This window comes from Falco punctatus (genome assembly GCF_963210335.1).
Source record: "Falco punctatus genome assembly, chromosome: 12".
Taxonomy (NCBI): domain Eukaryota; kingdom Metazoa; phylum Chordata; class Aves; order Falconiformes; family Falconidae; genus Falco; species Falco punctatus.
Window position 1 is genome coordinate 6,886,470 of NC_137592.1, and position 25,585 is coordinate 6,912,054.

Consider the following 25,585-nt stretch of genomic DNA (forward strand, 5'->3'; position numbering starts at 1 on the left):
ATGATGCTTGAAATCCCCTGTAACAACAACAACGAAAACCCCAAACCCCAAAACTATTCACCTATTTCAGGTCCTGTTTTACCAGTCAGTTCCTTCCGTTTCCCCCTGGACTCTTTCATGCTTAGAAAGCAGGAGGAGGGGTTCCTCTCAAGGTGTTGCTACTGTAGCTTGCTGCTGACACCCTGTTTGCAGAAACATGCATTTGTGCTTCTTGTAGGCACAGTGAGAAATTCTTCTTCTTTCCCTGTCAGTCTCCAGAATTACTTGTGATTTCAGCCTCTGCTAAAATCTGTAGCAAAATGCCAATCTAGTTTAAATAAAACCAGGAATTCAAAAGCTATTGTTTTCCAGCCTGAGACTCCTTTTCTTTCTGTTTAATGAAGTGTTTCTTTAGCCGTGGAGAGTTGGACTGAAATGTCAGTGATATCCATTACTAGTGCCAGTATGTTGTTCAGAGGGACTGGTAGCAGCATGAGCTGTATTAATTTCTATGGATGTGTGTGTGTAAAGTTAGTGAAAGACTAGATGGGTTGTTAGTTAATGTGAAGTTTTCTGTTTTTTTCCATTAGTGAAGGGTAGTGTATTTAGATCTCTTTATATGGAAATGAATCCTTGCTCTATTTACAGACATCCAATAAAGATTTATGTTATGAAGAGAAAATTGGGTTCTGAGTAGTCAGAAAGATTTAATTAAAAAACATGATATAAAATTAACACAGCCTATCTTCAGCTTCCTTGCAATCTGAATAGCTATAAACAAGGGGGTCTGGCTGGTTGTGCAAGTGGATTCAGGGAATTAGTGTGTTCTGTGTGTTTCCCAAGTATTGACTGATTTGGTTTGGATTATGTGTCCATACATTTCTCACAGGATCTTGTTCCCATGCCTGCAAACTATAAGATAGGATTACTTATTTTTTTTCAACTTGCAGCGCTCTTTGGGGCCAAACACACACTCATGTTTGTAGCATTGTGAGGTTTTTTTTTCAAATTGGGCTTATCTCTTAAGTGCAGCATAAATTGAATCATCTCAACTATTTACAAGGGAAGTATACTGTCTTGAAATGAGTATCATTTCGGGGGGCTGACAGTGGCCCTTCTTGATATTGGGGTGGGGTGGTGGTGTCCCAGCTCCAGTTTTCTTTCCATTGGTATGTGAAAACACTGGAGTGACCACAATATTTTTTTTTCTTTAGTTTAGGACCAGGTCTTTGCTTTCCCTGTCAGGGTTTTCATCGATGGGACCTGTGTGAGAAATGTTGTAACTCAGTTTTATTATGTACTGAGGGGGCTACTTCCAGCCTTTTATTAGTAGAAACACTGCACATCACGCTGCTTGCAGGACTAGCAATGCCCTCAAGTTTATTTTCATTCAAGGGGTGTTCTGTTCTTTTTTTTTTTTTTTTTTTTTTTTTTTTCCTGCTGTTGCTGGCTGCACCCACAGTTACAACTTCCAAATACTATTTGCAAGGCTGTTTGGTATTTCTGCCCCCCCCCCCCCCCCCCCCCCCCCCAAGCGTTTATTGCTTTGTTCACATTTAAGAGCTATGTGTCATTCTGTTTGACAACTCTTCAGTCTCTGCATGTCACCAAGTGCTCTTTGAATGGTAAATGATGGTTCCAAGTGTAAGACTTTTCAAATTAATGAATAGTGTGAAGCAGCAGAATGATTTCTAATATGAATGAAAGTGTATCTTGTATTGTCAAGGAGTGATTAAATAAGTAGCCTAAAATGTAACCAAATGTGAAAGAAAGGGAAATAGTTTGTTAATGGTCTGTTCCCTGTTCAAAAATGAAACTTATCTCAGCCTAACAAATGACGAATATCTTGCATATTACTATCTAGCAATAGCTAGCTTTGCTAGCTTTACCTCGCTGATAAGCATGGATTACTCATGATTTGCTTTGTTTTAGGAATGTTTAAAGATGGTTGAATATATAATGACAGTGTGAAATTGGTTTTCACTTCCACTCTCATCCCCCAAAGCTGAGCTGGCAGTCAATTTCTGTGGTAAGCATCATCTTTTCAGGAAAGTAGTGAACTTTCTTCTCAGATTTGCTGTCACCAGAACCTGCTCTTCTGAAAACCTGTTGGTGAGCACGAAGGTTAGGTGCTGTGTATGTTGATCGCCCCTGAAAGGTGAGCATTTTTGAGGTGTCTGAGTGGATCTGGTTCTAGTTACTGGTATATAGTATGTATTCATCAAATATCCTGTTAAACACTTTGATACAAGTCTGTGCAGGAAGCTAAATACATTTTAGGTAGCAATGAAAAGAATCTGTCATCTTTGGCCATATTTCTGGGTTTTTTTTATGGAATAGAGCTTTTATTTTACAACTTTGTCATCTCATCGCCTCACCTCATCCTGTATTACAGCTGTCGTAAATGCCTTCAAAATGAATTATTGTGATTTTAAACAAATGAAAGCATGTTTTAGTGTTTGAGTATGATTTGTTGAAGCAGACAGATTGGCAGCAAGAAGTGGAAGTTTTGGACGTAAGTTAGAGGAAGTTGGCGGACAATAGGGCTCCATTGAAGAACCAAAAACTGCAGTAGAGGTAAAAATCCATAGAAAAATGTAAATTGTTTGCTACTCTTCCATTACATCAGTAAAGATTAAATCAGCTTCAAATGAGGTTTTTATCCATTGTAGTTTTATAGTAGTGGTTTAAGTAATCAGGCAGGGCTGAAAATGAGATTTTAAATCTTTGATACTGTAAGATATTCCAGCCTTCCAGGCACAACATTTAATTATACCAGGCAGAGTTTGCTTTCACGTTAATGAACAGTTGTGTCTGTGTAGACCACATTAAAGAAGAGATATTCACACAGCTGCCTGAAACTGGAAGGGTACTTTCCATGGAAAAACTTTTCAGTCTCTGTGGGCTCCAGCTCAATCTGTGACTGAAAATCAAAGAAGGAATAAGGTATTTTTGTGAGGGACAGCAGTATGTGATGTGGTGTTTGAGGTGTGACTAGGGATGAGGCTGTGGGAGAGAACAGCTCTGCTGCTGTCTGCCGAGTGCCATTTAGGACCACAGCCTTTTTGTGACCTTTGGCAAATCACATAAGCTGTCTGCACCTTGTCTTCCGTGTAAAGAGAATATGCCTCCTTTGCAGTGTTTTGAGACCTAATTAAGATTTTTCCAAGCAATCCAGAACCTCAGATGAAAGGCACGCACAGAAAGCATTATAATTAACAGGAGCTTACCAGCTAAGCTTTACAGCATTAATAGATTCTTATAAATATAAAACCAAATGCTTTTTTAGAAGCTTTTCACTAAATCCCATCCCTAAAAAGCCTAGTTTGTAGATACAATATTTTAAGACTAGTAAAAAGAAGTGTTTATTTTCTTGTACTGGGATATTCTTCTCTGTGTGTATCAACTCACATGCCTTATTGTGTTAGGGATCTGGAGGTTTGGGAGGGTGTGCATCGCTCTAGAATATACCCACATAAGGGAAAAAATTGATTAGACTGCAGATAGTGTCCCATTTCTCCTATAAACATATGTGTATGTTAATTATTTTCTGTTTTGCAAAGATTAAAAAAAAAAACAACACCAACCCCAACCCGTTTAAAAATTGACTTGGCTACCTTTTCTTGTACCTTTTTTCTACATTTGGCATATATAAGTATTGCTACTACCGGAAGGAGTGATTGGACTGCTGATGACTTTTAGAGCCGTTCTGCTTATTCCGTTCCTATGGCACACACAGGAGTGACTGGACCTACGGTAGGGCCAGAAGGGCTGTATGACCTGTACTGGAAGGAAGTTGTGGCTAGCTTGTGTTGTACAAAGAGGCTATTGCCAGTACATGGTAGTTACAGTTAGAAGAAGAAGAAAAAAAAAAGACAAGTAACACAAGTAGTGGGTGTGGTACACACTATATACACACCCCACAGCACGTGCTAATGAATACCAAATGTTTGTGAAAGAGAAGGTGAGCACTTATATACATGCACTTATTTAGTAACAGCACAAGGCCCAGTTGCTGCTGTAGATGAGCATAGAGTTTTATAGATTGGGGCAAATACTTGACGACTGATTATTTTCTGGAATTTAAATTATAAAAATATTACTTACAAAATGGATCTGATCTGCAAATATATTCAGGAAACCTGTAATAGAATTGTGTTTAATGATCTGGGTGGCCTGCTGGGTGGGGCTGTTCTGTATTTGCCTGTAAAACTTGTCACCAGGCATTCTTTCACAGTAGTTTGCTGTCTGGTAGGAAATGTATGTCAAGCAGAATCAATATTATCATTCCTTTTGGCTTGTCTCTGCTTTTAATCACGACTGGAAAACAGTATATATGGTAAGGCACTGAAACCATTTGTTACGATGCTTTTACTGTCTTGTTCAGCTGCAGTACAGGATTCATTTAGTGCTCTCATAGCGTGTCATTTCCGTTTGGAATACAGCACAAGGGAATTCTTATTTCATTTCCTAGAAGAAGATTTTGGCAAAATCAAAAGGGAAGTGACTTATCTTTGCCATGTTTTGGTTGGGTTGGTTTTGATTTTTTTTTTTTTTTTTTTTTTGGTTTGTTTTGTTTTGGTGTTGGTTGATCAGCGAAATGGGAAATAATTGCAGAGACAGCACTGGATAATTTGGTTTCTGGGTTAGGTGGTGTTATGAAGCAACAGGCAGTGATGATCTAGTGTTGTATGATGATGTGATGGTGCAGACACAGTTATTTATTTGCATTATGCTGTGATTTATCACAGTAATTATCACATGAAATACAGGATCTCAGTCCTGAATTTAGCACTTTTCTTGCAGACTTCAGATACTGCTTAGTTTGTCTTGTATGCAGAAGCTGTGCCTTGTTAAAGCACTATTGGCTTGCTTAAAAATCAATAGAGATATGTGGAAGGAAGAGGACAACTAGTGTGATAAAATGGCATGTGCTAACAAATAATTTCACAGCTTTGCAGTAAAGGCTAGCTGTGTGCCAGGGTGGCAAATATGATGGATAATGAATACCCTCTGCTGCTGAGGGTCAGCCTCAGCCAAAGCACTGGATCAACTGGTAGAGTTTCTGGGTAAGAGAGGATAAAAGGTACAAAAGCACATGGGTTGCAGTTGTGTGCACGGGTGGAAGTACCTGACTTTGGGGAGGCAAAGAGTAATTTCCCCTCTTTTTCTACTTACCTTTGTGTTCTGCTCAAGTCATTCTGGCATAGCGATTTTATTGTGCCCTGCAGTACTGGGTGAGACAATTCAGTCCTTAGGAGAAGGCATTGGTTTCTCACAGGGAGAAAGACTGATAAAATAGCACTGTCAAAGTTAAGTCCTTGCTGTGGTTATGTTGTGTCTGTCCTGCAGCTAGCTGCATGAGCACAGCATCAGGAGTTAAATTTGAAGTAGCTTCTGTCTGCCTTGCTTGGGTGTGTGCTAGTAGAGATGCAGCAATGCTAAGAGAGATGCCAGTATCGCTGGAGAAGTGGCTATATATGGGTGCTCGTGCCGAGAGGCAGTCCACTGCAGCATCGTGCTGATGGGCCTCACTAATGTTGGCAGGCTGAACACTCACTCGCCAAGCATGTCTGCATGTGCGGCAATCCCACCTCCAGCAGTAGTGCCAGCTGTACCCAGTGTTAGAGGTTGGCAGATTTAACACTGACGTGTTTTCAGGGTTGTTCTTGTGCTATTTGTTTTTCACAGAGAGGTTGGTGTACAAAGGGATAGTTTGAGAATATTGTTTGTAAACAAACAAAGCAGCCTTTAAGAATAAATTTGTATAATGGTTCTATAGAGCTTCTTTGTGCGATTTAGACTTGTTTGAATAAGAAAAAAAATAAAAATTTAGTTTCTGGTGGGCTTTGATTACTGTAATCAACTGTCACCTGAATTTAAATGGTATTTATTATTATTTTGCCAGTTAATATTGTAATGCTTTTATTTATTTGTTTTAGTGGCTAATATAATTGAATGAGTATAATCCCAAAGGTGAAAGCAGTCATGTTAAGTAAAAACTGATTTATCCACCCTACAACAGGATATGTACTTTGTATTTTAATGATGTAAAACTGATAGAACTAAGATAAATCAACCTTCCAGTGTAGGTTAGGTCTCACTGAATGGAAAGAGCTATAATATTTGAGAAATAAAACCAGCAAAGGAATATTTATCTCTTCCCAATAAATATTTTAACTTCTCTGTAGACTCTTTCTTTCTAATGTTTTTCTTGTCAGGTGCTTTTTACATTCTTCAGTATATCTTGAGGTATCTTAAAGGTTACAAATCTCTTTTGAGCACTTCTGCACTAGTATTAATATGCTGTAATTGAAAGCAGAAGAGAGAACTACTAAAATACAGAAAATTTTTACCTTGACAGCAGTTAATGCAAATCCTGTAAAATGTAATGAAATAGCTTTTATGTATTTTAACTTAACCTACAGAACTACGTGAGTAATGTAGTCTTCCTAAAATAATCAGAATTGTTCAAATACCTATTGAAAAGTTAAGAAACACTGCAAAAATCATTACATAAAAGTTAAGAACAGAAACTTTACATGAAAACTATGAAGCAGTGTTTGGAACAGAATCTGGTAAAGCATCCCCACATCAAAATTCACTGTTCGTCTGGCTGTGTGAATGGGAACAGATATCCTAGTTGTACATAATGTGGAGTTCTGTATGTGAAGAACTTGCATTGTACATTGCCATTTTTGACCGGTGTAGTGAAGGCCATCGCATGTAACCTGTGAATTCAGATAGGCTACATCTGTACGGCTGGCAATGGCTCTAGGCTGAGATCTGCAGCTGAACCTAAACGTGTTAGTGATTTAAGCTACCTGTGTGAGGTCTTGTGCTGTAGTTGAAGCCTGCAGTGAGCTAGTTGACTTTCCAGGCAATGAAGCCCTGGATATCAGGTGGGCGATGCTCAGGTATTGCTGAGGTTCACACCTTGCCCTGTGTACAGCGTGGGTGCAGTATCTCTGCAGGCCAGTTGCTATTACTCTGGTGTTTTTGTAGTATGGCATTTGATCAGGGATGCTGCCAGCTGAAAAGCGCAGTTGTCTTTTTTTTATGCATAGTGTTTGTCATGCCCTGTTTCTTTTCAACAACAAACTTGTTGTATTGATTAAAAACACTAATCTAGTTCTGCAGGTAATTCCCTTTTCATCTATTTTAAAATACTTTAAATGCATATTTCATCTCACCAGCCATGTAGCTAGAAGAGTCATGCTGACTCCCTCTGTGAATGTTGGTCAATTTATTCATGAAAGCATGCTTTAAGCCAAGAAAATCTGTCTTTAGTGTGTCAAGAACTCCATTTTTTGTATAATTTCCTGTCAGTCCTATTTCCAGTCTTCATCAAGTCAGCTACAGTACTGGTGAAAACTTATACTTGATGTTCCTGTTTTTGCATGATGAAACAATTATTTAGCCTTTTATGCCTTTTAATATTTTTTTTAATAAAAAAGTTCTTTAGTAATGACTGGAAAACTAAGGAGCTTGAGCTTATAGCAGACGAATTTTGGCAATATGATGAACCAGGGAGTTGCTAGACAGTGTTCTGCTTCTTTACACAGGCAGGCAGTGTATTTCACATCGCAGTTTACATTACAGATTATGTTAAGTAGCATATGGATTTCTTTGGATGAAATTCTAGCTCTTCTTAAGTCAGTGACAGAAATCACATTTTTTTCAAAATCATACTCACTGTCTGATTCATAATCAAAATTTTTCAAAAAATGGTATTTTTGGAAGAAATTGTAGCCTGCAAAAGCCAGGAATGCAATTTGTTACTGTTCTAGAGTCTTGTTCACTCTCTTGCTTTCCTCTAGATGCCACAAGTGCTGTAAACTGTGTTATACTGGGCAGTTTTAGCATGGCTTGGTAAAAGCTCCCAGAACAGCTCTGAAAAGATCTTTTTCAGCTCAGCTGTGGTTTTACAGCTCTCATAATACAACTTTTTAAAACAGTAACAGATATGAATTCATTGGTTTCTTTCTGTATTCTTAATGTATAGCAAATCTAAGAGATAGGAGAGAGATTTGGTTGACTTAAAAAAAAATAATGTGATGCAGTTTCATTTGTGATCCTCAAACCACAAAGTGACTGTATTGTAAATTATTTCATGCCTTTGCTCTAAGCTCATTCCATGCAGCTTTGTAATTAGGTCTGTAAGGGCCAAATGCAGTCCAGATGAAATCACTTGCATTCCACCTGCCTGCACTGAAGCAGACTTTGGACTATACATAATATGTGGGAGTAAGTGATAAGATCACAATGAATAGTCCCTCTGTTGAGTAATGATCATGGGGAATTTTAAGAATGCCGAAAGAAAAGCATCTTTCTTATGGAAGGAATTTATTTGTAGCTTTAGGAGACTTAAGTTGCAAGGAAGTTCTATAGTGACTATGCAAACTATTGACTGTATTTCTGTGAGTAAATTAAAACCTAAAAATATTACTGTCAAGCTGTTTCAAGTGAAGAATTTATCTCATTGAAATTATAGCAAATTTTCTTTGAAAGGTATATAGACAAATACTAAAAAAATCATATAAGGGTAAAATATAAAGTTTTGTCCTTGTCTTTTACTTTTGTCTCCTTGTACTTTTTGTCTTTTATCACTCTTTGTTTTGCTTATTGTTCCCTTTTCTGGAGCGCTGCAAAAGATCTTGAATCTTGTTGCATACAAGAGCTCCTCTGAATGCTCCTCTATTTCTAGATCTTGCTTTTATTCAGTTTTCACATAGAATGAATTGACTGATTTTGTTCTCCTTTTTGCAAATAGTTATTTTTTAGCCTTAATATTTTTCCACGACAAGCATCGTTGAAGTGAGTACAATCACATGCTTAAATGTATGCAAGATTAAAAGATCAAGGCCTTTCTGTGTTGCAGTGCAACTTTATACAACTTCCAAGTAGTATTCTAAAAGTCTTAAGTGAAATTATGGTATAAGGCTTCTGTATCGTCTGTTCAGTGTATTCTCATCATTTCAATACAAGATACTTTGGACTGTTTTTTTTTTTGTAAGGTGACAGAAGTACTTGCCAGTCTATTATTTTTCTTCCAATTTTTTTTTTAAATTGTTGTATCATCTTACATGTCAACTGCAGTAGTGTTTTTATGATGTTTTCTTCTATATAAAACTTCATGGAATACCATAGTAAACAGCAATCATCCATGGGGGTTTTTGTGGCATTTTACTGGTAACAATTACAAAATGAAACAGGCTTAACATAAAGTCTGAGTAAGATGTAATTTATCCATTGAAATTGATGGGAGCATTTAGGTGATGAATAATAATTCATCACTTTTATAGTGAGCTTAGAATTAAAATCTGAGCCAAAACTGTTATTAAATGAAATGCAAATTTCAACTGTTTACGTCATACAGTCCAACCACTTGGATAAAGGTACATGTTTGGTTCTGCAAGTTTGCATATTTCCTTTATAAATTACACTTTTTGTTTCTTTAGTATTATAAACTATTCATATCTCTACATCAAAATGAAAACATCATCATAGTTTAGTTTTTATTATTGATACTGGAAATGTTTAACTTAATGTTCTTAAGAATGGAACTTTTTTACTCCAGTTGTATATTAAATGTCTGTATGTTTTTATTCAGTTCTAAACAGGACCATTGGATCTTAGATCATGTATATTTGTGTGTGTTCATGAACTCTTACTCTAATAAGAGGCCTCCAGTGCTGAAACAATTACCAATCAAATGATATGAAAGTATTCAAAGCTCATTTATCGTGTATAAGTTCCAAGGGGAACATTTTTTAAAATGGGAAACTTAGCAGAAAGTTCAATGAGATCCATGAGTACTGTGTTGTTACAGTTGAATCTTGTACTAGCTGACTTGAAAATATAAATAGGACAGCATTATGTGCACAGTTGTGAATACTGTTGGGACCGATGACCCATCAGCCATTGGGCCAGTAGCAAACTTGAGCTGACTGACTTAAGTAGAAGACATACTGTTATGAATAAATCACCGCCACAGTGGTTTCCAGTCTTTCAGAGCCTTCTTCATGTGCATACATCTAGAAATGTAAATACCCAGACTCTCCATTCTGCAGTTCAGAATAGACAACTTTGTTAGAATCTTCTGCAACTTTTTTAAGAAATCAATATGTTGTTTCATTAGAAAGGTCTTGTCACCTTCCAGTGGTGAAGGTTATCAGCAGAAAGACTGCTCTTTTCAAAAACTCTGCTGGTTGAGGCTTGGCGACATTGTCAGGTGTGCAGATTTTCCCTATTCCCAACCAAGGCATAGGAATTGAAAACAGACTTTGTCATAGTTTATACTTGTTGTGAGGGTTTTTTCCAGGAGCCCTCACATAATACGTTGTGCTGTTTTGCCAGAGGTGACCTGTAATACATGTTTGTTCATCTATGGGGGATGGCAGTGGCGGCAACTACCGTTAACAGACATAGCAAGATCTTCTGGGGGAAAAGAGGTCCTGCCACAGAGCACAAGGGATGACATTTGAGGTCCGCTTCTGAGTGACTCCTATAGACTGACTGTCCAGGCAGCATCAATGCCTCAGCCTTGTCTCAAAAGGAATAATGTTGGCAAGTAAATAACATATGATTCTCTCATGCTTCCTCTTGCTGTTCCTAATTAAAATAATACCTCCCCTGATATTTCTGGTTGAAATAGAAATGAATATGTCTTTACTACAGATTCCATTTCAAGAATTTTCAAGAGCTGAGTATACACAGTTGAAATCAGTGATCCTACTCGTGTACGTAACCTCGGTGTGTGTCCAGGTGATATACCAGTTTAAGCCATAGTGCATGTGACATGCAGAATTGAACCACCACAAAAACACACCACTGTTGAAATGTTTCTGGTAAAAAAATAACTCAAATGTGGCCTGTGTAAATAATATGTGGGAAATTAAATTAGTAATTCAATTTAGTCACTTGGAGACAAACCAAAAGCAAGGAGTGAATAGAAAAATTGAAGATAGTATTCCACTAGAAAAATACAAATAGTTACTGTCACTTCTTTATTATTCACATAAGAAGGAATAGCATTTCTTTCAGGGTTTCTTCTATAAGAAATTCTTGCTTTATTTCCTTAGCAAAACAAGAAATAACACTAAGTAGTGTATATATAGAAGTCATGATAAATTCTTTATTTCAATCATCATGAGCTGAAAATGGATGCTTACAACTCTCCAAAATACTTTATTATACTCCAAACAACTTATGAGAGCCGTTGTATTTTTTTCATTCAAATTAGCAATGAAAGAAGGATATGTTGGAGAAAACGTTTTATTCTGAGTACGAAGAAAAAGGAAATAAAATAGAAACACTCAATGAAAAATATGCTGCTTATGTTACTGATATTATATAATTTTGCTGTGACTTAATATTGTCACAACCTTTTCATACTGTCAAACTCTGACCATCTAAAAAACTTCATGAATTATTTCGCAGCCACACTTTACCCATCATTTTCTGTTTTCAGTTTTAATCCTTAAGAACACAAAGTAAAAGTTTTGGGAATCATCACTTTGTATTTCTGCTTAATTTTTTTCTTTTCAATCCTTCACAGAATTGTGCTACTCAGAGCACACAGTTCATCAGCAATAACAATTGTAAAAAATTATTCTTTGTATTTTCACTGGTTGCACGCTAGTTAGGGTTTAACACTTAATTTCTATTCCATGTGTACATTTTTTACCTTTGAGCACAAAATTTGTGTTCATTTGTAAGAAATACCTGTTTGTTTTGCTGCTTCACCACTTCTGTTTGCCTGGCACTCTGGAAAGGATGTCCCTTGAACTCTGCTGGACTTGGGAAGCATGGAAAAGGTCTAAGGACCTTACTACTGGCACCTTCTGCGTGTGGAGAAGGGAGTGCCCAGTCCTGTTGTACTCCCCCCAGCGTTGGCAGATCATTTTGGCACAATGATTTTAGTGTGGCTGCTATGCAGTGGCAGCTTTGTATTGCTCTGGAGTCATTGGTGAAGGAATCGGTGATGCATCTAGTAACAAGCAGTGGGCTTTATCAAGCCAAATGAGGCAGTTACTGCTGTGATCAAAGTTCAAAGTTTTTGGTATTATTTTTTTTGCTATTTCTCCCTGTTGCTGACACAGCCTGTTCTACAGAAGGTTCTGGTTTATTTTCTGCGGCAACTGTGGGCTTCTGTTTGACCATTCTGCAGATCTTTGTAATTGGGGTATATGTTGATATTTTTTCTTAAAATGGCCTTGTGGTTTTGGGTATGTTCCTTATTTTACATTTTAAATGTTCTAATGTGAACAGAAGAAATAATGTAAAAGAGCACCTACAGTGCTGCAGGAAAGAGGAGTGATGTGTAACTATCACTTCAAGATAGAATGAGTTCCCACGAGCTCTAAAGACTTGAGGCTACAGAACAAAATTGTTGCTTTGTTACTTTGAGTAAGCATATAGATTTAAAACTTGAGTCTTTTCAAAGAGGGATGTAAGGGATTTTGATGCCAAAAACATACACTGGAACATCCCTAGAATCCAAGGATCTGTGTAAGAGGGGTGTGGCCTTGGGCCCACAGGATTAGTGTTGTGCCTGTCTCTGCAGAAAGTAGCTGTAGGAGAAAGCTGTAAGCATCTCTTAACTGCTGCAGGCTTATGCAATTTAAATTTCTTTAGTGAAGCAGTCATCTTCAGACTGAGTTTGCTCAAATAATACCAGTAGCAGATGGTTGGGCTTTGGAACTCACAGGAACAACTGTGTACATACAGGTGCTTACTGTGTTCAGGTGAGAAGGCTGCATACAGGCAGGTACCCTGAGGCTACAGCTAAAATCAGTGTGATGACACCAAACTAAAAGGAGAGCTTTTCTTTATTCAGGAAGAACCATCTCTCTGTACCCTTTAAATTAATTTCTTTTACCCTGCTTGTAGAACCTCTGCTACAGTTACTGACATCAGTACAAGGATCCCCACTGACAAATGTGAATCCAGGATTTTACACAAGCATTGTAATCGCAGAGTCATATAGGTTGGGGAACACCTTTACAGTCCAAACATTAACCCCCTAGGACTGCCAGGTCCCCCACTAAACTATGCCCCTAAGCAATGGTGGACAGGTCATTGATTGCAATACATGTGTACACCAGAATTAACAGAAAGATGCCAGAGTCAAAAGAGGAGCAGCAAGTGCAAAGTTTAGCAAATAGTTAAAAGTTTTTAGTTTTCGGTTTTCCATGTATTGCTCTAGATGTGGCATATAACTGCATGCTGATTCTTAAAATTTTGTCATTTTGAATACTTTTCCTCACATAATTTTGGGTGTGATTTTTACTGCTCTCGTTACAATCCTCTGCAGAAGTCAATGTTCCTTACAGTTGTAAAGCAGCTTGAAATCACAGCCTTTAAATCCTTTAAAACGTTAATCCCTAGTTCCAGCATTTTGTGAAATGCCAACTGCTGGTAGTGGGCTGCAATTAAAGCACACATAAGGCAGTGCCAAAGGGGGGGGAATTAATATCTGGCCTGCATGAAATAGAAATGTGAGAGTGCAGGTACATGTTGCCTTGCCTTGTCCCAGCTCAATTTGCTTTTACTGCTTACTCAACTATAATTTATTATTCCCTCAGCTGTGCTCATGTATCTGTCAATCCAAACCTTAACCTGTATCAGTAAACTGAGTATAGAAAATAAGAAAAAAGAAGAGGTAAGGTTTGCTTGGGGTTTTTTTTCCTCCTGAAATCATTTTAGTCTCACAAACAGCTGCACAAATGCAGCTGTGGGAATAGGATAGCAGCAAACTGCTGATTAACTTAGTTATGCACAAAGGTGGTAGGAACCTTGTGAAATGTCTTTGCCACTGGGGAATGGTAGTGGTCAGCTTAAGATGGCACCTGATGAAGAAATCTCCTTAAAATAAGTACCAGTGTTCCTGTTCCTTGTATAACTCATGTATGTCGTTTGGAGGGTCTTCAGAGGAAGCTCATATCTGCCCAATGCAGGTGTTTGAACTTGGATGGAACACCCCCCCCCCCCTTTCCTCTTGCTTGCTACGGGGTTTTTAGGAATGACTCTAAAACCATGGCTGCTTCTAGGTGCCAAAATCAGGCAGATTTGATCAACTTGATTTGGCTAGAAATACTTTGTGGTCATAAAAACCTATCAAGACCACTCTTCTTTGGGAAAAGAAAACAGTACTACTGTTCACTCTCCTTCCTGTATCTCCATCCAGCAGTGTTGTTGTGAATGCTGGCTGCCTTATTAATCTTCCAAATGGTCTAGCAGTCCTTGTATTATGGCAGAAATTACTGCTCTGCCTGGAATTCTACTGCAGTGTTTCCAGTCACAGGTTTTTTTGCTTCAGCAACAATAAAATATTTCAACCTTTAGCATACTGTACAGCTGACTAGCTACACTGGGGACCAGAAAGATTCTGTCTTGTAGGCTTTGGTAGTTGTTAGATCTAAACATTGCTCCATTATTTGTTATTGTGTTCTCTTAGAGCAAGTGAATGTTTGAGTTTTTAGAAACAAATAGAAAATGTTTGCTATTCCCTCCCTTTTGGGTTATTTTTCCTGGTCATATTCTAGCAGCGCCATTCATGTTTGAGTAGGTTTAGGTGTGTTTCTAGCCCCTTTGTTGTTGTGTATTGATCAAGTCTTCAGGAGCAAGGTCCACTGAGTACAGAGAGAGGTGGAGAGGGTCTGCAGTGGGAAGCAGGACATCCCAGCAGCAGCTGTGCATTTGCTCATCGCGGCTTTTTTCATGGCTTCAGCTTTAGGTTAGAGGTAGACAAGCAGAAGTGAAGCAAGGGTCTGTATATATCTGTTGTCCCTATTATAGCAGTGGTGAAAAGGGATTTATTAACAGTCTGTTGGTGTGGTTGGTAGCTGGGGTGGCAATACATGCTCTCAGGTTGAAGTGGAGACGAATTCTGTACTGTCTGATTCCCTCTATTATTCAGCCTCTATGCTGGAGGAGCAGGGTCTGACAGTTCTTTTGTGTGTTGAACTAGATTTAGTGCCATTTGTGTCTTTGCCATTGTGCTGATTTGAAGAAAAATAGCATGTAAAATTGTGCATGTAAATAACAAAGGGCTTAACCAACCCTACCATGTTGTAATTTACATCTAGCTTTACGTTACTATTAAGTAGCAAATAATTAGTATCTAAGTCAGTAATCTGAAGGGCCCAAGTTCTGTGGTTTCCACTGGGTCTGGAAATTACTTAGTTGAATACTGGCATATATAGTATAATCAGCAGGTTTCAGTATAGTGACTTAAAAATTATATGACCTGATTTAAAGTTCAGCTTCACAAAAATAAGAGAAATTGATTGCTTGATATACAGCAGGCCAGCAGTGTGATTGTGGACCCATTTATGTAAACACAAACTGAAACTTACCCTGTACTTCAAGTCTGATATTGTTGATAAAATTAATCATATAATTTATTATCCTGCAGCTATGCACATAATTCCCATTTGACAGTCCATTTGATAGCTTTTTTTAAGTAGGTCCCAGACTGCATTTGGCACCATGTGATAACAGCCAGGCTTCAGTGCCACGTCTTGTGAACTGCTAGTAAATATTGCCAATCAAGTGCTTTATATATAAAATATTTGTTTTTTCATTACCTTGAGAGAAGCAAGATTTGAAGAGGCAGATGATAACTTTTAGCAGGCTAACTGATGAGACCAGCAAACAAGCTTTTGGGCACAGACCCTTTTCCAGGTCTCTAAAAAATAGCTCTGATCATGCCAATTAACTATTGGTGTGTCCTGTCCTCCAAAAAGATTTGTGGCAATGGTGTTTGCAATTCTTTTTTCCTTGAAAAAGGTTGGCTGGAGATTACTTGCAAAGTTGCAAGATGGGGTTTCCTCATGGAAATAGGGATTAAGAAGACATGAAACTTCCCTATTTGTTGCAGCTTCTCACAGGAACAAGTGAACAAAGGTAGAAGTAATTCCTGGTTTTGTGCCTCAGTTTCATATAAGCATAAACTTGCTTCTTTCAGAGAACATTCACAGAAGAATCAGATGTCAGCCTCTGTCCTAGGAGCTGTTGTTAGTTTCCTGACAAATAAATCTGTTTTTATGCTTGATAGGCTCACTGTGTGTTACCTAATACAGGAATCCATTTAATGCAGAACCGGGGTTTGGGTTTTTTTTTTTCCTGCTTTACAGAAAAGTTTCAAGTAAAATTCATAGCTCTATCTGGAATTATTAGAGTTGCCCAGCTTTGTCATTGAATCTGGATATGAAGTAAAGCCTGTGTTGAAGTCCATTTATAGACTTTGTTATGGTAATAGTGATACCAGTTGTCTCTGCAGATCTTTTCATATATCATTAGCATTCATTAGCCCTTACCACAGTGTATTACTTATTCCTTTCCAAAGATCAACAGACTTCTCATAAATAATTCTTTTACTTTTAAGAGAACTCGGAAAATAGTACAAAATTCTCATGTGTGCTTCAGTGAAACAATTTTTAATGGTATTAGCATGTAGTGTAGACTGCAGAGCATGAAGAATGTGAACAACCCCTCAATATGGTTGTTAAATCAGGTCAAGTTTGTGTTTACCTAGTGCTTGGCTGATATTGGCACTTGGTTGACAGCAAGCTGGCAGGGATTTAACCTGCATTAGGCATGGGCGATGTTTGCTTATCGAAGGGCAGGAAAAAGAAGTGACAGGTCATTTCAGCTCCTTCTGCTAACATGGTATGGCTGTCATATCAAACTCGGCTCTTGTGGATTGTGTTTCATGACTTAATGTGAGGGTAGGGTTTTATGTCTTCATTTTCAGAATTGCTATTTTAACTAGTCCCTTTAAAGCTTATTTTTTCCTCTTATCTCACAGCTCCATCTGCTGTTGGTGCACTTGGTTATATTCGATCTCCATCTTCAGTTTTCTCTTAAATGCATACACAGAGCTAAAAGCTGTTTACACTTTTTGTGCGCTCTTGCTGTTCAGTACTTCCTTTGTCCTCCTTAGTCTCCCCCAAATTTCTCTTCTACTTCCTTCTTGCCCCTGATTTAAGTGCTGTGAGCACCGTCATGACATTGTGACTGATGGTTTTAAGTGTTCCTCTATCTCTTTGGGTCACAGATTGGAGACTTGCATGAGGGGGTTGCATGCCAGATGCTTAACATTTATTGGGAAAAGCTTCTTACCCGTGCACGCATCTAATTGTTTCCCTAAATTCTTACTATGTCACATTCCTGTTACTGTAACAAACTTGCCTTGATAAATGCAGTCTTCTTTCACCAATTTGAAATGATTCCACAGCTTTTAGCATGCTCTTTTGAAGGTGTCATTGCCCTGTTTGCTTCTTCCTCTCCCTGCTGCATTGTACATCAAACATCAACTGCCCTTTTGTAGTTTCAGGGCTCTTCATCATGATTCCCAGTGGCTGTCACCTGTGCTTTGTTTCTCTCAGTAGTAAGAAACGTACTGTCACTCCTGATCATTCCAGGACCTAAGCATTTGTCATTCATTTTTTCTACTCTAAACTCAAGTCCTTTATAGTCTAATTTTTGTGGCCTTTTGCAGCGAAAGATGCCACCATAAAATGTGACAAGCTGCCTTATTATCCTTCCTCAGGTCCTCATACAGAGGGAGTTCCTCTCTTTACTCTAAGCTCACTGTTTTGACTCTTGTGTAGAAAGTATTATCTCATTATTTCCAAGGCCTCTCATACCTCTCCAGTTTAGCTATGTGTATCTCTGGCAACTTTTTCCATGGGCTGTTTGGGACACAGAATAACTTTGGTTCGGTTTTGGTACTATGCCAGACAAAACAGCATGTGGCCTGACTGCAGTTCTGAGGTGTTGTGTAGAAATACAGATGATGCTAGCATGCCCTTGCTAAACATTTTAGTTGCAATGACCTGTGGGTGAAACCTGGCCACGTGGCAGGCAGGATACTTAGAAACCTTAGGAATAGCTGTGCAGGAGTATCATTCTCATATTTTGTAAGGCTCATGCTCTGCTCCTGTGTTACTGGAGCTCTTCTGTTATTCATTCTGAAGTGAAATCTTCCCAACTTATGTTGCTCATCTAAGGAAGACATGAAACACAAACAATTAAAATCAGCTAGCATTTATTCTGGGAAGATATAAATGTGGCAGCACTGTTCAGCTGCTCCTTTGTGATGATTATTAATCATTCAGGATGCTTTCTGAATGTTAAAAACTGTTCTGGCATGGTGCAGTGGGGAATGGCTTGCTTCCTCCAGAGCTTCCAACACTACTGGCCACAACTTATCTTTTTCTATGCAAAGTTATATAGCAAAATCTCTCCCATGGAAGATTTAACGGTGACATAACCAAATCCTGTTCTGAATGTTTGTCTTGATACTGTACTTTTGGGGACTGTGGGAGGGGTGTTTTTGCCAACAGTGAGATCTAGCAGATAACACCAGGTTTTGTCCTAATCATGTCATTTTATTGCTTCACAGAAGGAAGAGTTTCTCAGCACATCAGTCTAATTAGACTACTGTTTATCCATCCAGTCCAGAACTGCTTTGTAAGTTGCTCATAAACTAGAAATCAGAGTTGAGTAGAATTTGCAAATGCATTGTTAATGGATTCTCTCCCTCTCTCAATATGTCAGTTTAAACTTTCGATCCACTATTATATGACTCAATCAAGCATGTGTGTGTGTGTACGTGTATATATATATAGGTATGTGTCTTGGCTTCACATTTATTATCCTGTAGTTAGTAAAAAGAAACTGATCAAGAGTATCGGAGAACAAAGAGGCTGTTACTTTGGCACGTAATTTCTAGTCTTACGTGCTTCACAGCAGTATTAGTGTATAATATTTTAAAATCTCAGCATGCCGCCATCTTTCACTGGTTTTTGTGGAGATGTCAGACTGTGAACCTCATCAGGAGGCAATTTTATTTTTGAAGAACAAAGGAAAACACACACACACACTTTTGTATTGTAGTGTAATCGCTGCTGCTGCAGTAGCACATATATTACAGAGACTTGAACAACTTGCTGACATTGGATGGAAGGTCAGGGACCTGGTGGTGTCACTGAAGTCCTTGTAACCTGATCCAGTAGCCTAAGATAGCCAAGACCCAAACGAGACAGCTTTATTAATTGAGGAGGCAGTTTGGGGAGCAGTGGGGAGTGACTGTTAGTAGTAGTTATTTCCACAACAAGAGCCTGCTTAGTTTGTGAGGGAATAGTCGGGGGTCATGACATGTATACGACCAGCTTGTAAAAAGGAACTTCATGAAGTGGCAGGTAGAAACACAGTTCTGTACAGCAGGGCTACTTAGGCTGCTGTTAGGGTTCCAGAAGCACTCCCAAACTGCAGCTTAACAAAACCGTGATGTAGCTTGTGCACTTGCCTAGCTCTTGTTTGGTTCATACTAACCTCAGTAATTGTCATGACAAAACCAAGCCAACAAAAAGATCAGCCGAATGTTCCATCTAGTCCTTGCTCTTGCTAAATGGGAGACATCTTCATGATTTCATTATGAACTGTGTTGCCATGGATGAGTGTCATACAACACTGGCAACAGATGCAACTGTTGAGGTGCAAAGCCTGCAGACTAGTAAGAAAGACTGGATTGCTGTCCTACACTTAGTGCTTTTTTTTTTTCATCTAAAAAATCCAAGATTTCAAGTCCAAGGGAAAGTAACTGTTCATCCAGGCGATTCCTTGTGGTGCACCTCAATGTCTTGCTCCTTAATGCATATCTGTGTGTTATGGGAGCCCGTTGCTATGGTCTCTAATTAATCAATTAAATCCTTCTGGAGAAATAAGGACAAAGCTCTAGTGTTAAACTGTGTAACAGTCACTATGGAGTGGCCAGTTTGCTTCAGTTATCTCATCGGCTGGACCAGGGTCACAAGCAACTCTCGGTCACCCAAGTGAATCTCATAGTGGGAAATGGAAAATGTTTCAATCATTTTCTCTGCAATCAGTACTTTGCAGAAATGTCTACACATACCCAGCAGTGAGGGAAAAGGGAGTGCTACCTGGTACTGCCATTACCTGGAATTGCCTTTTTCACCCATAAAATAGGTTTGGTTCCAGGCCAGACAACTGCATTCTCTCATCTCATGTTTCCAGCTCCATATTCTCCGTGGATATACCGGAGTATTGCTCTGTTTTAGCTTTTCCATTTGCCATTGTACATGATTTCAGTGTTACTGGTAATGCGTAAACTGAATGTTTGTTACAATGAAAGCTTAAATCAGTGATTAGAACAGTTAAAAAAGGTTACCATTTTCCTGGAAATACAGCTAGCACTGGGCAGAGCTGACTAATACAAACTTGAGAAATTGTGGGTGGGTATTGTATTCCCAAGGGGTGAAATAGTTGACAATAGCATGGCAACTGACAGCAACAGAAGTCTTTCTTGGTACTCATATGGGGCCAAAGAGAATACATGATGTTCAGAAATCAAGGGGATAGTGAAATAGTTGGCTATGGTAGAGCAACAATATCCAGGCTGTCCTGGAGTTCTGAAAGTGTTTGTATTGTTCCTGAGCTGCAGTGGTGGTTTGGTGCAGATCGATGCGTGTGTGTGTGTATCCTAAATTAAAATGTGTCTCCAATTATTTAAACTTCAAAATACCAAAAGCGATTAGGTTACATTTGAACTTATTTTAATTTAAAGTGCTCTTGATGAAGTATAAATGTTTAAAAGAAAACTTCAGCATCAGAGTCCAGTGCTAAACCGCTAAGATTCTGTGAGCCGTGAAGGCTCCTCTTAATCAACTGTGTTTGCATTCTGTAATTAAGCCTTATGATGGCCTTGGTGGCTTTGAATATTTTATTGGGTAGCTTGGAACTTGTTTGAACCTTTCTTGGAGTCAGATAGGTTTTTTGCAGTAATACTGAAAGTAAAAACCTGCACATGATGTCCTTGAAATAGCAAGTATTAGAGTACTGTGCACAGTGGGTTAGATCTGTTTAGCACAGTAGCTTTGCTGGAAATACTGGGAATGACAGCTCATATTAAATAAGCAGTTTTTAAAAAATACAGTGTGTGTTTAAAACATTTCAGTTGTTGTTGTGTCCAGTGCTGCTTGTATAATAAAATGACACAGTGACTTTACAGCAATTAACAAACACCTTCTTTTGATATACCCTTGGCACTTCAGTGTGAGTTGCCTAGCAATGTCAGGCTGCTGATACAGCCAGAGCTTTTGTCTCACAGGGATACGTATGTCACCTTTCTGTCCAATTTTAACTCTTTTGGTCCTCAATCTTTCAGAAACACTTGGAACTTCAGTTGTCTTTGTAATTCCCCCACCCCCCACCCCCCACCCCCCCCCCCCCCGCTGCTTCTGTTTGTTACAGTTAAATTGTTGTAAGACCAGCATGAGATGTTTTATGGTGGTGAGGATGAGTAACAAAAGCAACCAGGACATGTTGTTTGTTACAAAAACTTGAGTAGCCCCTTTGTGAAATTTAACAATAGTTGCTCCGAAATAAATTACTTGTACTTTCTTGCTGTTTTTCAAGTATGTCATACCTTGATGCTGTCTGCTACAGGCAGTGTTTTGTATTCTGTTTGCTGAGCTGGTGAATTCTGAATGTTTCATAAAAGCCTCATTGGGAGGAGGAACCAAGCAATTTTTCCTTCATGCTAGTAGTAGGGTTATTAAGGCCTCATAACTTCTTAATCTCAGAGGTAGGAGCCAGAGAAAAGGAAGGTGGCCCAGACTTGCAGAATTAGGGGGGAAAAAAAACCCACAAGCAGCAATTTATTGCTCTAGTTCTAATCTAATTTACTGAGTCATTCTTCTGGTTGAAAGGTTTTGTATTCTCATGTTGCACAGTGGTTTCATAGTTTTGAGGCCATTGTAAAAATGAAGGGAGGCCTGGAGGAAAAATTCAGAGATAGGCAGGCGTAGGCAGCAATCCTACTGCTGTCTCTCCTTGGACGTCTGTGCCTGGGTTCCAAGGATGGAATTTTAGTCAGATTTAGCAGGTTAGATTATATAAATGCTAGCTTCGTTTTGTGTTACTTAGAGCTTGTTCTTATGCACTTAAGTTGATTATACAAACTTACAAAAATTTGTTATAAACCAAGAAAACCATTTAACACGAAAATGCTGCTAATGGCTTAAAGTTTATAAGCACCAAACGGCAGAATATTCTGAGAAAAGCATAGTTACATGCTTGGTCTAATCAGGTATGGTCCCCTAGGTATCGCCTCGTGGCCACCATTGGTGGTAGAACCTTTGATCAGGCTTTGTATGGTTGTTGTGTTACTGGATGGATACTTCCTTAAGAGTTAAACCCCAGTGTTTGGCTGCTTCTTTTCCAGGCAAAAATCAAAACTTCATGGATGACATTACATTGTTAGCAAGCATAAGGCACAGCGTATGCCAAACTACAAGGAACTCCCAGAGGGAGCAAGAGACGTTGCTGTCTAGCACTTGCTTTCCTCTCTTCACATGTTAGACAAGCTCTGTTTGTTGCCATCCTGTTGACTGTATCCCTGTAATCAGTAGTGAGCACAAAGACAGGGGAGTGTATTTGGTTCCTGCACAGTGAGAAAAAGCGAGAGCCTACTGTGCGCCCTAAAGATGCGTACTTGTAAAACTAGCATCATTCAGTCTTTAGGTTTTGACAAATGCACTCTTCTTTCCCCAGCACTTCAGTACTGCAGATGCCACCATGCAGCTGCCTTGTTATTTCTGCTTGTTAGCTGGAGAAGGGACAGAATTAGAGAGTGGGTGGCTTTGAACACCTCCATTACTGGCTGAGGGTCCCACCCAGTCCAGCATCTTACTCAAATGTACATCTTCAGTTCTCTTTTCCCTTCCCCTCATAAAAGAGTAGGTATGCAAAGGGCCTGACACTTAGGAGGCATGCAGAGGGCTTGTTGATTATTAACTGAGGCTTGACTGGAGACCAGTGCTAGCAAAGACTATATCCTACTGTTCAGAGACATGGAATCAAGGCCTGTGATCTCAGATTGGCTGCCTACAAAACACAGCAAAGCTCCCATTTAGGGATGTGTTTGTATCCCCTTAAGGATTTAAGTGGACTTCTCTACACAGGCACTGTGGGTCTCTAGTGTTTCACTTAACAACTTATTAACAAATGAACTTGTAAATTCAACATAGCTGTTAAAGATATCAAGTCATCTACCAAGTTCAGCCAGTATTGCTTATGCACATCTGCATGCTGCTGAGGTAAAACAAGCAATCAAACAAAAACCCCCAGACGTATAGTGTACCTTGGATGTTTCTAGCAATCAGCAGTGTTACTCAAGTTAGTGAGCCTGTTAACAACCCGGTATTAAGGCATTTCTGTTTTACCATATTAGTATTTTATTTTAAAAACCCCAACATACAGAGGCCCCCAGGATTTCACTGGGTTTGAAACTGGACAAATACACTACAAAAGAAGTTTTCTGCCCAGAACAGAAGTAAGCTATGATCAGGGAATGGCTTGTAGGAGTCAAAGTTGCAAAGGTCAGACCTCAGGAGGTCAGGTAGTTGGGTTTTTTTCTGGAAACATCTTGAGTGCTTGCAGCTTTAGCTGGAGGTAACTCCTTTTAGGACTGTTGAACATGAATGAAATCAAATGTAAGGCTCTATTTTAGTTTTTTTTTCTTTTGCTGTCTTTTGCTTGTCTTTGCTTTTTTGTTGCGTCTCAGAAAAATTTATATGACAGTTTATGTTAATTATCCCTCGAAATTTATAACAACGGCTGAGTTACATTCAAGACAGCAAGTTTTAGTGCAGTGTGACACTTGTAACTATGCAAATCTCAGTTTTACAGATCACTTTCTCAATTTTGATCTGTAAGAAGTCTACTTGTTTATATTTATAACATTATGCATTTGTATATGTGCAGACAGTGTATTTTCCTTACCAAAACCATTTGGATACATAGCTTCTTGCCAAGAAAACAGCTTTCCTGAAATTTAGCCTACCTATATGTCTCAATCTGTCAGTCTAACACAGCACAAAGCTCATTTGTAGAGGACCTGTTTGCTAAAGTAAAAGATCTCTTGAGCAACTGCTTTGAACTGGTGAGGGGGATGTTAGTCACAGAGTGGCTGAGAGGACAAGGAAGAAGAACCACCCTACGTGACTGATCTGGTTGCAGTCCACTTAAAATGATCATTTCCCTGATGACCCCCAAAAGTAAATTTTAATCAATATTTTTAGAAATGTCTGTTGGCTTTGCCCTGCTCCCTTGTAAGGGGATACAGTGGTTTTTTAGGAGTTTAGTCTCCTAGCTTTAATCATCTTCTAACATTCAATACAGACATGTCTTTGGGGGCTTTTTTCAAGTCTCCATTTTACTCTAGAAGTAGGTAATCTTTGAATCTCTGTATCTTAGCCTCATCTGGAAAAACAGTTCACCTTACATATGTTCTGATTATTAGGAATGAAAGCTGTACCCTAGCAGCCGCAGGAATTGTAACTCTTAAGCTGTGCTCACTGGTAAAAATGTACAGCCCAAAAATATGATGATTAAGATCTTTTGCTGGACTACTTTTGAGTTGATCTGGGATGACAGAACCTATTTCAGGCCAACAGTTATTCTAAGGTTTCCATGGAGATTAATGATGTCAGAGGAACAACATCTGAGTGCAGTTTTCTGGAAAACAAGGCTATAATGTTATAGTGAAGTCTTTGCATTTTTGTAAACTTGTAGAATAGTGAAGCACATTTTCTCAGTGGATTGCAGTTTGCTTTTGATTCGTGCTGAACATGAGCTAAAGTAATGCTTTTGCAGTGTGCTGGTTTTCCTGCAGTTTACCTCAGTGCTGCTGTAAGTGAGGATTTCAGTACCATCTCATATACCATCTGTTTCAGCTTTGATTGCTGTTCTCTTTACGTGCATATTTTGTGTATGATTTATTATCTTATTGAAATATCTGATATCTTCTGTTTGCACTGAATTGCCTTAAGGGTGATGCCCAGGTTTCCCTGAGAGTATATCTGCAATGTGTGAGCATCAACATTAGAGTAAGTTATAGCTCTGCTCAGTTCTCTGAAGTTTAGGAGCTGCCATGAAGGACAGTAGACATAAGAGTGGAGAAGTGGCTAAGTGAGAAAATGTGAAAGTTAGGGAGGCATAATTTAAACCTTAAAATTTGACCTTTAAGAATTTGAAAACCGTTACATTACTTGCAGTTTTACAAAGATTAAAATACCGCTCCACTGTGGAGAGGTTACTGACCAAGGAAATAAATTTGTTAGAAGCAGTATTGCCTATGTACCGTTTTTGCAAAGGGAGGGATTAGGAGATCTGAAGGTGCCTCAATCCCACTGAAATTTTGTAGCTTCTCAGCAATTCGGCTCTGCAAGGATTGCTGGTTCCATATTACTGGCTAGGGTTTTTTCCTAGTTCCACAGCTGCAGATTTGCTATGCGTTATTTGAGAGATTCTTGTAAAGTTAAGTTTATCAAAATGAAAGTCAAGCAGCAGTACTTAAATTTGGGCTATTATTCAGGTTGGAGCAGTAAATGGGGGACAAAGACTTGTTCAAAATAAGAAGAATGGGGGAGAAAAGGTCTTAAGATTTTATGCTTAAGTTGAATTAAGTTTTATTACTAAGCCACTTGGTGCTTCTGTAACACTGCCTATTGAAAGGTGCTTATGCATACATACATACTGAAGAACAGTCTGAGGAACAGTAATGATGGTA

The 25,585-nt window shown here is 38.7% G+C and overlaps 1 protein-coding gene across 4 annotated transcripts in view; it reads left to right on the forward strand.

Annotated features, from left to right (window-relative positions):
• The window catches only part of PLCB4 (phospholipase C beta 4), a 234,272-nt gene that overhangs the window by 82,755 nt on the left and 125,932 nt on the right, over positions 1-25,585 (forward strand). For 2 of the 4 annotated variants that reach the window (XM_080407727.1, XM_080407726.1), the window contains exon 3: positions 18,395-18,462. The exons of the other annotated variants lie outside the window; for them this stretch is intronic. The gene's annotated coding sequence lies outside the window, so the exon portion shown is untranslated. The remainder of the gene's footprint in view (positions 1-18,394; positions 18,463-25,585) is intronic. 4 annotated transcript variants of the gene reach the window in all.